We start from the raw sequence: 9,884 nt of genomic DNA, 5'->3' as shown, positions 1-9,884 counted from the left end.
ACGTTGCGGGCCGTGCCTGGCACGGCCCGTTTAGAGACGTTGCGGGCCGTGCCTGGCACGGCCCGTTACCGCCCGTTACGGGCCGTGCCTGGCACGGCCCGTGCCGTGCCGTGCCCGGCCCGGCCCACCAATAGAGGGGCCAGGGGCCGGGCCGGGCTTGCCTTCCGTGCCTCACGGGCCGTGCCAGGCACGGCCCGCTTCATAAGCGGGCCGTGCCAGGCACGGCCCGTTTAGAGTTTTGGCCCGGGGGGCCTGGGCCGGGCCGGCCCGGCACGGCCCGTTGCCCAACTCTAGTTCAACTCATCGCAACACCTTCTCTCTTTATCTATTCCTTCATGCCCTAAAGCTCTCTTGGCTCTTTCTTCCTTGGTTTGACATGACCTAGAAAAGACTTATTGCCCAACTATGTAGCCCAAGAGAGGGGTGAATTAGGCTTTTCAAAAACTTTAAGTAAAATGCAGTGCAATAAAACTCGATGTGTGTATATGAGTTGCAATACGTAAATAAAAAAAAATAGATATGCAAAAAATCGATGCAAATAATACATTCACCACAAAAACAGCAAAATTTATAGAGATTTGGTGCCAACCCTGCACCTACATCCACTCCCCAAGATACCTTTCTTGAAAATTTTTACTATAATGTTTTTAAGATTATAGTCCGATTGTTTTAGCAGCTCACAATCAACTCAATTAATTTTCACTAGCAATCAACCAAAGATACTACCAAACCTATCCCCATGCTTAGTACAATCCAATTCAAGATTTGAATGGACCTTTTGCCAAGTTTTCATCCCGAAAACTTGTCAAAATAGAGTCTAGAGAATAATATGTAATACCATAAAATACAGCCCCTTAAAGACCAATACAAAAAATAAATGGAACTTTGAATCTGTTGGTTGGCCTTGATTGAACTTAAATATACTCACTAACTCTCCCAATTGTAGAGGATATAATCTTTTAGCTCTTAATGAATACATTTGAATATTTTTCTTTTTGAGGCTCTCTTCTTTTTTTGGCTATTCAATTTATTCTATTTTCCATCTCTTATTTTTTTGGTATTCTCATTCTTTTATACTACTTAGGAGTGGTTGGAAGACTCTCCTAGTTGTTCGACAGGTCGAAAAGCCGTGGTGAGATAAAATAGCCGTTCTGATTTACAAAAAAACTAGCCGTTACTGGCGTAGAGGAGTCTACTCGACGTTTTTAGGGGTCGACTCATGATCTCCGGGGTTGACTCATGATCTTCAGGGGTCGACTCAAACTAGCTATTATTTTTGCTACTCTTTATCTTTCGCCTATGACTATTGTGCAGTCGACTCTTTTGGTTTAGGGGTTGACTAGTCCATTGATAGGGGTCGACTCATTATCTTCAAGGATTGACTCTTCAACAGACTGAATTTTACGGCTTTCTATCTTTTTTCTATAGCCATTTGGGGTTGACTCGTTTGCTTCTAAGGTTGACTCTTGTTTGACTCGAGTCAGCTCGTATTTTTAATGGGTCGATTAATCGCAATTATGAATTTTACAGCTTTCTGTCTATCTTTTGAGACTATTCTAGAGTCGACTTATGATTTGTGGGAGTCGACTCATGAAGGCATATCAGTCTGTATCAATGTGCTAGGGTTGACTCATTATATTCTAAGGCTCGAGTCTTGACATAGCCCAAATCGGAATTTTCTATATGTGCATGTGAGCATTCAAGAGTTGCTTCAAGATCTTTTTGGAGTCGAGTTTTTTTGTGTAGAGTTTTGGATAATTAATCTTCCTTTGAGGTTTACCAAAAGTTTTCTTCTTGGCTTTCTATAAATATTTAAGTATACTCAAGGCAACTAATTAGTAAACTTTTTACTCAAATATTTTGCATCATCAAATTAAATCAAACCTTTAGAGTCAACAAGACTGAAGCTATTCATGCCCAGTGGAGGAACTTTCTAATGCCTCGTGACCTCTATGTAGGCTCCATCATCAAGCACTCTAGCAACAATAAATGTGGGTTGAGTAATGCTGCCCAAACTTCTTTGCCTGCCAACTTAGCCTTGCTCAAACAACCCTTTGTTTGCTTTTCTTTTGTTCGAACAAATTCTATTATGATCGGCTTTTGATTATCGACCTCAAGTTGTAGATCTAGCCAATTACTTTCATCACCAATCCTGCTCCAATTATACTTTTGTTCCTTTTACACCCATGCCTGCCATGACTTAGGAATTTTAATGTACTTGTGGGACAATTACATATCATAGGTTCAGCCCAAGTCGGCAATTTCCATCTTGGCTCGGATATGTGAATTCGAGTCTGAAGGTGAACTATCCACCTCCATCACTAACCCCTCTAATGATTCTACTGTCTTCCAGCATGCAAGTGTAGCAGCTTCAGTCTTCCCCAAGGATAAATATATATACTTCAAGATTTTGTAGAAGAGATCAAAAGTACAAAAAGTTTTATAAGATTAAGTTTGTCAAGCCTTTGAAACATATCAATGGAGAATGAATGAGAAAGGTTAGGAAAGAGTTGAGAGCTGAATTTGAGGCCAAATATGTGGCTAAGAGATGGTGGTCAGGTCGACATGTTAACTAGCCAGTCTCTGCTAGATAATTATATGCTTCGTTAGACAGATGTCAACCTAATTATACCTCAGTTAAATTTAGGAATGTTGACTTAATAGCTCCTGTTACCTCCACTATGAAGAATTCCTTAATAAACCTCCTTATAACTCTGCCAATCCACCAGACCAACATGAGCCTATTGTCCCTCCTACTCAGTCAGCATCGGTCGAATCTCTATATGTTGCTCGGCCAGACCCAAAACCAACTCCTAGTTCGAATGTGATGGTCGAAAGCCATTATAGCAGCCCAGCAGAATTCTCTCACATGATCTTTTCCACCGCTAGCCAAGAGACAAAGGTTGATAACCTTTTTTGTCCTCCTATTAGTCGGTCTTAATTCAACGATAGACTTTCCTTTTATAGGTTAGTTGAGATAATAATTGTTTCATTCTCAATTTGCTAGCCTAGACGAAAGCCAAGCTAATTGCACATATTTTCACATCTCCAATAGCCCAATCCTCATCAAACCCTTTAGTCGATATATATCATGCAAGCAAAGAAGATCATTTGAGGTGTCATTGAATTAAACCCTGAAGACTTAGCTTGTTTTGAGAGGAGAGTAGAGCTTCGAGGTGTGATTGATTCTCTGTTGTAGACCAATCTACTTGTCAATCAAGTAACAAATCTGACCGATGTAAGAAGTTGGCTTTCGAGCATTTTCTAGATGTGCCACACTATAGTTTCGGCAACTGAAGAAGTTGTATAGGCTATATCCCAAAATGAAGAATTCGAAATTGATGTAGCTATAGTGGAAGACCAAGATATCCCAACAAAAAGCTCTTGTGATCTTCTGGAAACCAAAATTACTCTAACTGAATAACTAACGACTGCCCTCGAGGTTCAACTAACAAACGCTCGTATGAGGCTGTGGGATTGAAGGTGAATCTTGCTGAGGAGAAAAGGGCCCATGAAGCAAATCTGTAAGCTTTGGTTACAGCACGGACCAAACTTCAAGACTATATGTCTCAATTCCTTACTCTTATGGCCAAGATGGATGAAGCAAATGAGTTAGTTGTGCAATTGCAACACGAATAGGGGCACATTAAGGATATTTCAAGAACCTTTTAAATCCTTTTCACATTGTAACTTTTCATAAAATTATGTACTCAACCTTTAGATAAGAGTAGAGCATTCATTACTTTTTTGTATCGAGCTCTTGGTCGAGATTCAGTAGAATGTACTCTTGATAATATATATATATATATATATATATATATATATATATATATATATATATATATATAATACTATTTATTATTTCTACCTTCAGACTAAATTTGCCACTTTTTCAATCTTTTAATAGATCATTATAGAATAGTTGGATCCATACTATCCATAATCCACGCTAGGATCCTTGATCATCGTAATGTTGGGTACCAAGCTGAATCAGTCTTTATGTTGTCGTGTTGCCCACAACATATGGAATATGCATCATGTAGAAAACTTCCGGAAGCTCCTTTTGATATGGTTGCCTCTCATCCCTTGTGATGCTCATAACCAGTATTATAAGGTCGCTATATTTTTGCATTTCACTTGATGAGAGCACAAAAGTGCGATCTACATATCACTTAAATTAGTCTTATTGTTAACAGATGATGATAATTTCGTCGAGTATTATACTTTTGTTTCGTATAGGTTATCGTAAATCAGAAATAAAATGCATATTTGATACAGATTTGGTTCAGAAAGATGCATAGCCCAAGCTGTGCGCACCCGATCTCGCCATGGCCTAGTCGAGCCCATCATCTCGCAAGCATCTCCGCATGCAAGCCGCATCCCCTCAACCAGATTTCACCCACCTCAACCATTCACGAGTCCAAAGAACTGTGATCTTTCCCCCGAATCAGGATATGTGATCTGATCTCCCGCACCCAATCTCCAGCTCCTCTCACGCGTGCATCCCCTGTTTCCGCTCACCCAAATTTCATCTGCCTCGCGTCTCCCAGTGTCCGCCTCCTCCATTCACGCGTCCAGCTCTCAGCGTGATTCTCCCGTGTTCATGGTCCCAGCGTCCGCTTCATCCACGGCGTCCAGTCCTCCTCTCCCTACAAGTCCGTCTTCACACCGTGAGCAATCTTCTCTCGTGATCCGGCCACGATCACCTCCCAGCCTTCTCAGCCTTCTTCCCAGCCGTAATCCATGGTGTCTGTCCGCTTCACTTCCCAGCAGAGATCAGCGCCCGCCTCTTCCTCCGTTCCAGCCGTTCGTGAGCTTCTACCCATCCATCTGCCACGTCTGCATCCCAGAACACCTAGCCAACCGTGCCGTCCGCTTCCTCCACAGCGCCCAAGATCACCTCCCGGATCCGTAATTTGATCTTCCGCCCATCTCACGCATCTCCCATCTGTCCATGGTTCGGCTCTCAGGCATATCAACCGATCCCAGTTTCCAGATCAAGCAAAAACACCACCAGCAACCCGTGAAGCGTCGCAACGTTCGCGCATCGTCCGCACCAGCATCAGCCCAGCCGTCCGCAACGCACGATCCTTGCCGTCCGCTCCTCCCCACGCGCGATCAGGGGAATCATCGATTCCACGGGCTCTGGGGATCTATATGAGGAGACCTCTGATCTGAAAGTAAGGGGGGGGCCATCGAAGAAGAAGAACAGGGAGGAGCCGGGCTGCTGCAGTAGAAAGAAAAAAAAAAGTAGAAAGAAACAGGGGATGCCCTGTTCTGTTATTAAAAAAAAAAGAGTGAGAAAGAGAGAGGAAGGTGATGAGCTAAAATCCTTGGTGATGGGTGAAGGAGGATCCTTTGGTGTACCGAGTTCATGATGTAAATTCTAATCCTTTACTTTATACAATTTATCTTTTGATTATGTTATGATTCTTATATGTTGAAAATTCTTTTATGATTTATGCTTATTGATACATGTCTTCCTCAATTATTTGATTCATCGTTGACGTTCTAAGGCACGTTGAATGCTTAAAAAGAGAATTCATGTTATCAAGAACATACTCAATAATTAAATTTTATCTGCTTATAATTTTTAAACGAAAACAAAAGAATCATAGAATTTATTGCATGAACTTGATATTATTAAAGGAGATTCTGGATCCCTACACCATCTTAATCTATCCAAACTTCGACTCTCTATTTACTGGTTTATTTTCTATTTGCAAACCATCATCTTAATCCACAAGTTTATTGAATCAATTAATCTGAAATTAAGCTAATAATTCATATATCGTTCCCTGAGGAATCGACCTCGGACTTCCGAGTTATACTACTTGTGCGATTCTCCTGCACTTGGGAGAACAATTTTATTTTTGCACCAAGTTTTTGGCGCCGTTGCCGGGGAACGGCTGAGTTATTAGTATAATTTTAGATTTAATTTTTACCTTAGTAGTTAGTATTTTTCTTTTGGAAAAAAAAAATTTAAATCTTTACTACTATTTTAAATTTCCTGCACAGTCTGCATCAAACTCTGATATCATAGAAATTAGCCGTCTGATTTGAATCAAATTTGGTCAGCTAGTGCAAGACACATTGTTCGATAATCTGAACGGTCGGATTGACATTCGGACATTTTTACGACCATCAGATTAATACGAAACCTTGCTGCTTTCTATTTTAAATTTTCTACATTTAATTTTTTTTTAGAATCAGAATTTTATTGTTATCATATCTCATTAACCCTTGTTGCTAATTGAAAATTTAAGAAAAAAAAACTTTAAGAAAAGATCAAGGGTGATTATTCAAAAATTTAAAAAAAAAGAGAGAAAAAACCTAAAATTTCAAATTTCAAATTTCAAATTTCAAATTTCAGACTTCAACTCATAAAATTAAAAAATAAATAAATAAATAATTTGCTTGATCACCTTTTCAATGAAATTTAATGTCATGTCATAAAACATTAAAAAAAAAATCTCTTGATTATTGCATATAGTATAAGGCATCAGCATAAAATATTTTAAGGGCAGAACCCATTTAAAAAGATAAGGTCGGGATTTCATCACTCGTCCTTAGCCCAAAAATCACCCCAGTGCATAAATATCCTAAGCTTAACTAAAATCAACTAGACGTTGACCCCTAAGGACATTCGAGCTCAATAGGATGAAGACCACTGAAAGTTGTACCAATTTTGCTCTGTGGCTTAGTTAATGTCTAGGCAAGCTTTGTCCCTATAAGGGAGACAGTTCATCTGTTCGAGGCAAGTAGGTTTTAAGTGGGACCTTTGCGAACGCATCGTGACCCCTCCACTTACCTGGGAGCTTACCTGGTCAACTCGGTTCATTAGACCGGATTGGAGGCTTAGGTGCCCTCTTCAAACCAGTTAGGAGCTGTCTAGAAATTTAAGAAAAATATTAGAAATTGAGGTGTAATGTTTTGTTGCATGTTTGATTGTAAATAGATTTTCATTTTAGGGTATCTTTAGTTGGTACTTATATTTATTATTTTAAAAAAAGAGAGGAAAATATTTTGCATGCTAAAGTGGAATAGGGACGATACCGGTCGATTAAGTCGTACAACTTTAGATCATCCCTTAGGACATACCCCTGAAATTCCTTCTCAATATCTCACACCTTGTGAGATGGCTGATTTAAATGAAGATGCGGGGAGTCACCACAATCGAGAACGAGAATCCCATGTTATGACTCTAAGACAATACCTACAACCGGCTACGACTAGTCAGCCTTCATGCATAATTTTTCCTGATAATGTAGGACATTTTGACATCAAACCAGGGGTAATCCAAGTGCTGCCCAAGTTTCATGGGTTAGATTCCGAAAGTCCGTATCTTCATTTAAAGGATTTTGAAGAATTGAGCATTACATTTAGAGTGCCAAACATCACCGAGGATGTCCTCAAGTTGACATTGTTTCCTTTCTCTCTAAAGGATAAGGCCAAAACATGGCTAAATTCTTTGCGACCTAGATCAATAAGAACTTGGCAAGATATGCAGAGAGAATTTTTAAAGAAGTTCTTCCCCACATAAAGGACCAACTTTTTGAAAAGACATATCAGCAATTTCCAACAAAAAGATAATGAAACATTTTATGAATATTGCGAAAGATTTAAAGACCTTCTTCTCTCATGCCCTCATCACGGATTCGAAACTTGGAGAACCATTGGCTTCTTTTATGCAGGTTTATCTCCACAGTTGAAACAGTTTGTAGAGACCATGTGCAATGGTAGATTCTTAGAAAAACAACCTGATGAGGCATGGGAGTATTTGGATTCCCTTGCTGAGACTGCCCAACTTTGGGATAACGGGGATAGAAACACCAAGTCTCTACCTAAGCCTACTAGCTCTGTACAGGGAGGCCTTTACAACCTCAGAACTGAGGATGATCTTCATGCTAAAATGGCAGCCCTCACTAGGAAGGTAGAAGAAATTGAGCTTAGGAAGATTGAGCCTGTCAAGACTATAGAACTTAGAAATGAGTGTTGTGGTATCTGCGATATGTCGGGTCATACTACTACAGATTGTCCCACCATACCGGCATTCAAAGAAGTCTTGCACGATCAAGCAAATGCTATGAACTCCTACCAAAAGCCTTATAACAATCCATACTCGAATACCTATAACCCTGGTTGGAAAAATCATCCAAATTTTAGGTGGAGAAATGATCATCCTCAACAGTCACACCATTCAGCTCCTCCACCTGCACATCCTACTTTTGCATCACCACCCTCCCAAAAGCCGAATATCGAGGATACCTTGCAATCTATACAAACTTTTCTACAAGGTCAAGCTAATATCAATGCTCAAAATACTCGAAATTTTGAAGATATAAGGAACCAATTGTCAATGTTGACTACCGTCCTAAGTATCCAAGAGAAGGGTAAGCTTCCAGCTCAACCCCAACCTAATCCACAAGTGCACGGTAGTAATAATACGGCTTCTTCTAGTTCGCATATAGAACATGCAAAGAGCATCATGACTTTGCGTAATGGAAAAGTCATTGATCAGACCGTTCCATTGAGACCGCGAGTCACTTCTAATTCTGATGCTCCCAAAGTCGATGAAAGGAACAAAGAAGAAGTTGAGATCCCAACTTCTACCGAGAAAGTTGAATGTCCTTTTCCTCCACCTTTTCCACAACGGTTAAAACCGTTGCAAAAGCTCGAACCTAATTCTGAAATTCTTGAGCTTTTTAAGCAAGTAAAGATCAACATACCTCTTCTTGATGCAATTAAACAAGTACCCTCATATGCCAAATTTTTGAAGGACTTGTGTACTGTCAAGCGCCGATTAAATGTTAAGAAGAAGGCATTCTTAACTGAAAATGTGAGTGCTATTTTGCAGCACAACATTCTCCCTAAATTCAAGGATCCAGGTTGCCCAACCATCTCATGCATCATAGGCGACTTTAGGATAGAGCGAGCATTGTTAGATTTAGGGGCGAGTATGAATTTGTTGCCATATTCTGTATATGAGCAACTTGGTTTAGGTGAGTTGAAGCCAACCTCCGTCACTTTGCAATTAGCTGACAGGTCAGTTAAAATTCCAAGAAAAATTATCGAGGATGTATTAGTCCAAGTAGACAAGTTCTATTTTCCTGTCGATTTTATCGTATTGGACACACATCCGGCTTCGAACTCACAATCTCATATTCTAGTCATTTTAGGACGTCCATTCCTTGCAACTTCTAATGCATTGATTAATTGTAGGAATGGACTCATGAAGCTTTCTTTTAGTAACATGACGTTAGAACTGAACATTTTTAATGTGTGCAAACAACCCAATGATCCCGAAGAGAGTAAGGAGGTTGATTGGATTGAAACCATTGTAGAAGAATATTTGTTAGCTAAAGCAATTAACGACCCATCTGATGATAGCTTAATTGATTGGTGTCCTAATGGAACCAATGATGGTGATTTGTCAGTCACACCTATTGTGGATAATCTGGATATTAAGATGGTCACTGGGTGGAGACCAAAAGTAGGAAAATTTGAGAAGTTGCCACCTCGAGAAGCAAAGATAGTACCATCCCATAAGCAAGTGCCTAAGCTCGAGTTAAAACCTTTACCGAAGGAACTCAAGTATGCCTTTCTTGGACCCGAGGACACTTACCCTATAATCATCTCGTCTGATCTTAATCATGACCAAGAAAGAAAATTACTTGGTGTTCTAAAAAATCATAAAGGAGCTTTAGGGTGGACTATTGCCGATTTGAAGGGGATTAGCCCCTTAATCTGTACGCACCGGATATATTTGGAGGACGATGCCAAAACCACAAGGCAAATGCAACGAAGGCTGAACCCTACGATGAGAGACGTGGTTAAGGCAGAAGTCCTCAAGTTGCTTGACGTGGGTATTATTTACCCAATTT

At 40.0% G+C, this 9,884-nt stretch overlaps 1 non-coding gene across 1 annotated transcript; it reads right to left on the bottom strand.

Moving 5' to 3' along the window:
* Positions 1-7,550: 7,550 nt before the first annotated feature.
* LOC120111805 lies at positions 7,551-7,659 on the bottom strand. The gene has a single exon (XR_005513201.1). It is a non-coding gene; the product is annotated as a small nucleolar RNA R71 (small nucleolar RNA).
* Positions 7,660-9,884: the final 2,225 nt, after the last annotated feature.

Source organism: Phoenix dactylifera, chromosome 8 (genome assembly GCF_009389715.1).
Source record: "Phoenix dactylifera cultivar Barhee BC4 chromosome 8, palm_55x_up_171113_PBpolish2nd_filt_p, whole genome shotgun sequence".
Classification (NCBI taxonomy): domain Eukaryota; kingdom Viridiplantae; phylum Streptophyta; class Magnoliopsida; order Arecales; family Arecaceae; genus Phoenix; species Phoenix dactylifera.
The sequence above is the reverse complement of the archived record's forward strand: the minus strand, read 5'-3'. Positions and strand labels throughout refer to the sequence as shown.